Source organism: Fundulus heteroclitus, chromosome 12 (assembly GCF_011125445.2).
Source record: "Fundulus heteroclitus isolate FHET01 chromosome 12, MU-UCD_Fhet_4.1, whole genome shotgun sequence".
In the NCBI taxonomy this organism is placed as follows: Eukaryota; Metazoa; Chordata; class Actinopteri; order Cyprinodontiformes; family Fundulidae; genus Fundulus; species Fundulus heteroclitus.
The window spans coordinates 16,791,277-16,796,407 of record NC_046372.1 but is presented as its reverse complement, the minus strand read 5'-3'; the positions used below and the strand labels follow the sequence as shown (position 1 = coordinate 16,796,407).

The following is a 5,131-nucleotide window of genomic DNA, read 5'->3' as shown; positions in this document are numbered from 1 at the left end:
AACCGGACTGTCTCCCGGTTCTTTCTGAAAAATGTTTCGACACCTATCCAGGAGTTTTTGTCAATTCTGGTGGCTTGCCCTTGAGTACCCTGAAGTTGGTGCACAGCTTCAGCATTTTAAGGAAATGGAGGCCTATCCTCCTTTGTTTAAGCTACCAAATCCTGCCATTAACGCAATAACATTTTTGTAAATCTTTTGCTTCTGTAAGTAGTTTCTTGAAATCGTTTCCAAATGAACCTTTGTCAACGTTTTTTAGTTAACTTGACTTTAAATTTAGATTCCAAAGTTACAGAGAAGTGCTAATTATTGTTACATGTTTATGACTTCCTAATGGTAGTCAAGAAGACCTACTTTTGTTTGGTCAGGGAGAATAACATCAAATTTAACTCCTTTATATTTAATACATTTTTTCAAAGAGCATGTCTTACTTATGAGAAGAACTTTATATATATTTTGTCTTACTTTTCCTGTTATATGCTTTGATGCTTCTGACCTTAAGATGTCAGTAGTGAACATCAGAAGGAAAGACTGAAACCTTCACCATCCTTACAGATCTGCCATGGTCCTGTCAGATCCTGGATCCTACAACGAATCAAAGGTAAACGTGGTTTGATGGGCCAAGGTTTCATCATCATTCCTTAAAAAACTCTGTCAAATGTTTTTAAAATGAAAATTCAAAAAAACGATCAGTAATGTCAAGTCTTAGGAAAAATATTTTATAACCAGCAAAACAACAAACTACAGCAAGCAATATAATTGTCTGCAAACCCTTGGGCATATCACATTTATACCGCATGGAAGTTCCTTGACATTCTGATAAAAACGGAAAAGTCTGAATTTAAAAGAAATATCCAGTGACTTTTTTAATAGGAATACTTTTGGGAAATAGTTAAGTGTGGCACATGGTATTTTTTTCATAACACTGATTAAAACCACTAAAATTAAATAATGGAATAAAAAATGTGTAATACTGTGAATCTGCTATGGCAATTAATAAATGTATTATTTTTAGTATATTTAACACATTTCTACAAGGGAAGAGATAACAAAGTGGGCCAAGTTTCCATTCATAGTCCAACTTTTGCTTTATTCCATTTCCTTTGCACTGCAAACCATTTGTCATGTCAATGATAGAAATGCATAAATGTATGAAACAACACAACTTCTTTACAGAAAGCAAAGAGCTTGAGTTAGATGGGTTAAAACTTATCCACAATGAATTTGTGTGGGAGCACATCAATGACTGATTTTTTAATCCCTTACTGCTTCAATTTATAAAAAAAAGTATTTTGTAAAATGATAATAAAAAATAACTTAACTGTCATCTTGCTGTCAAACAAATGCTAAATGAAGTAGATATTGACAATTTTAATATAACATGCAATAGATATAACTATAGGTGTGATACAAGTTAGTGTTTTAGGCAAGGCAAGGCAAATTTATTTGTATAGCACAGTTCAGTACAGAGGCAATGCAAAGTGCTTTACATGATTAAAATATGGGAAAAATAAAACAGAATAAAAGCAAGTAGGAATAACATGTAGAAACAAAAATAGAACATTAAAAACAGTTGGACTACAAAGTTGAACTAATGATGTTTCAGTAATACAGTTCAATTAGAACAGTTGAAGGCAATCCTAAACAAATGTGTTTTTAATCTTGATTTAAAGGAACTTAGGCTTTCAGCACTTTTACGGTTTCCTGGAAGTTTGTTCCAGATAAGTGGAGCATAGGAACTAAATGCTGCTTCTCCGTGTTTGGTTCTGGTTCTAGGTATGCGGAGTAGGCTGGTGCCAGAAGACCTTAGTGGTCAGGAGGGTTGATACACTGATAACAAGTCTGTGATGTATTTACTTCCTGAGAAGTTTAATGCGTGCAAATAGTCTTTAGGGTCTGGTAAGATTTATATCTGAGTCCAAAAAGTCCGATAACAGTCCCTTTGCGAACTATATAAATTAGTGTTGCTGCATGAATTAGTCACCCGAACACTCTGCTGGTCGCTGTGCTTATAATCTGTTATAGTCTTGATGCCTCTCCACACGTTGCATTGGTTGTTGCTGCTGAAGTGGTCCTCGATGCACGGCTTGTATCTGTTTTGCCTTCTGGATGGCGTTTATTAATTCACTTCTTGCCCAGCTGTTGGCCAGTCTATTGTCTCCTGATCTGAATGCTGAATCACGGGCCTTCAGCAGGAACTGCACTGTTATGCCATCACAAAAACTGCAGCTCCTAGCATGCAACACAGTTTGAACTACAACGTCCTGCACTGCCGAGCAGCTCGGATTACACCCCAGTCCGCCAACCAATGCCCTTTCTTCTAAAACAGCGCTGCTGTAGTGAGAAGACATTCAGCTGAAACGCTGTGTGTTTTTTAACACATGGTGGGCCCCGTGATCGAACTACTTGGGAAGTTGCTGCACCCTTTTCCCTCTGTTGTTATGATAACAAGGAGTTCTAGACTTTTAAACTCAAACCCCAAAGAGAAGACTGGGAATCCTGTGTCTTCTAGTGGTGCAGGAGTTAGGGAGTTTGTTCTGCAATTTGATCCCCGCTCTGATCGTCTCAATCATTGTGTCCTTGGGAAAGACACTTCACTCAACTTGCCTACCGGTGGTGGTCAGACATATGGCAGCCTCACCTCTACTCATGTATCAATCCAAAAAAGGTTAAAAAATAAAACAGCTGGACTTCTACTCCAAAGCTGAAGATGTTTCGCTTCCCATCCATGAAGCTTTCTCAATTCAAAATGTCTGGAGAAGAGTTCCAAGCTATATAGACCTGCGTGCAAGGCCTCATTAGAGCTTAGAGTCACATGTAAATTCACCTGGAACTGGTCGCCCCAGCAATGGAGAGTCGTTAGGCTCTCCATTGCCTAAGGTCTTGTAACGTGAAGTGTCATTCTCTATATACCTAAGTACAGTCATGCTGTCTGTCCTAAAAACAGACTCTCCAAGGGAGGTCTCCAGCTCCTGTCTTAACAGTCTGTCGACTTTCACTGCTATGACTGCAGCAGTCATTTCCATCCCAGGAACTGTTATTTTCTTCAGAGGGGCAAAACCTGAACAGTTCTGGCAATGAGTCTGGTTCTAGATATCAGGGGTTTGTAGGCAGGGATCAGGTCCCCAGAGATGTCATCTGAGAATCCACATTGAGGAGCTGCTTCAGCCTTATATGCTCCTACAACGTTGCAATAGAGCTGATTTAATATACTATTGAATGAATTTGTGTAATCTGGGAAGCATAGATGTGCTTAAAGTCTCCAGCTACGATCACACATGCCTTTAAATCGCTGTTAATTTGGCCACTGATAAAACAATAGAGCTCCTCCAGGGCTGGTTTAGCATAGGTTTTAGGCTGAATGTTTGCTGCAATAACAATCACAGAGCTGAACTCTCTAACCAGTTTAAATAGTCTGCACTTTACCGCCAGATAATCCAGATCGGGAGAGGAGAAGGCTCTGATCAATTTTACAGTTGTGGACCAAGAATTGCGGTGCACAGTGGGAATGTTTCCATCCAGCCAGGTCTCTGTGACGATCCCTACACACTTGTCGATCTTATGTGTGATGATCCTCAGCCACATCTTGTCCGGTTTGTTGGAGAGTGATCTAACGTTGGCCATGAGGACACCAGGCACAACTGGTGTGTGCAGATTAATCTTTAGCCTGTTGAGGAGGCCACTGCAGCTGCCTCTCTGTGTTGTTCCCCTTCGGTGTCACCTGTGTCTGGGCATCAGAAGAGGTGGGAGATAGGCTTCAGTTGTCCGTCGCAGTTCAGACGCAAATAAAGTCCGGTTTCGGCATTCGGTATAAGCTTTAGGTTTAACCTCAGTTCAATCAGCTCTTGTCTCTGCTATTGGATTAGAGCTTGGAGTGGTGATAAGACGAAGAAAAACACAAGGGCAAACACAAAGAGCCCGAGGTCTCAGTAATCTGTGCCATCATCATATAACTAGAGTTTGAGAAATTGACATCTAGCTGTCACACTCTGACAGCTAGATGGGGGAAAAGTGCTACCTGTCCATCATTGGTATGCGGGAAAAATTGGATTATGGCTCCTTTAAAAAACATAACCTGTTTCAAGCAATTTTGCCAAATGAGAAAAAGTTGTTAAAGTGGTTACAGCTATTTATTTACTGATTGATATTACAATATTTATCTGTATAATTCTATTTTAATAACAGTCCAAATGAAGTTTTGAATATAGTGCATAACCAGTTATTTCAGCCACTTGATTTCTGTTGTACAAGTACTATTTGGCATTATTCATTTACTACAAAACAGCATTATGGTTGCTTCTACAAATGACATTGTTTTGTTGACTGTCTGTTAGAACCCTGATGGTACTCAATATAAGGTTGCAAAAAGTTATGGAAAAAAAAGTTATTTACCCAGAAATAGTTTTTAAATTTGAAACCCAAGATTATCAGGTTCACAGATCTTGACCCAGATCTGTATGGTTGTGCTTGTATTTTTCCTCTCTCACCACCTGCAGAGTGGGACTGGCAGGCTACAGCCACAGGTGTGCCACATCCACATTACTTACCAGGAGAATAAAAGGAGGTGGGAGTCAGTGGGAAGGCATCAGAGCATTTGTTCATCCGTGGTGGTAACCTGACCAAGTCTTGCTCCCAGAATCATGTCTTTAGAACCTTCCCGAAGTTTCTATGGCTTACCTCTGTTTCTCACCTTGCAGAATCCACTTGACTGATCCTCACTTTGCTCCAGCTCCGGTCCAGCATTCAGGAGAAAGTCCATGTAAGCCTTTCAAGTCGTGAAACCAAGAGCCTTCCTGGAACTCCTGTTCATCACTGCTCCAGCACTCGAAAAAGCTCCCTACTTAACCACGCTGGGAACCCGCCTTCCTGTCCACCCTTCTCCACCAGAGAGACGAAACACAAATCACCACTCAGACTGTCAATCCCAGCACTCTGTGTGCAGACCCACATTCTCCAGGATCAAATCACAACCTGCATAAGTCATTCCATGAACTGGCATTTAGACTTCTCTGTCTGCTGTCATTGGCTAACCCTGTTGCATATTCTGTTTTCAATCTGCCACCAAAACCCGCCCAGTCAGCCAGGTTTTCACTATTCATTATTTTCCATAAAACCTTTAAACCATCTCTCTGCT

The 5,131-nt window shown here is 40.3% G+C and overlaps 1 long non-coding RNA gene across 1 annotated transcript; it reads right to left on the bottom strand.

Moving 5' to 3' along the window:
• Positions 1 to 557: 557 nt before the first annotated feature.
• On the bottom strand, positions 558 to 4,845 carry LOC118565118. Its single transcript, XR_004932204.1, has 3 exons — positions 4,675 to 4,845; positions 3,424 to 3,724; positions 558 to 582 (listed from the first exon to the last, which is right to left on the bottom strand). It is a non-coding gene; the product is annotated as an uncharacterized LOC118565118 (long non-coding RNA).
• Positions 4,846 to 5,131: the final 286 nt, after the last annotated feature.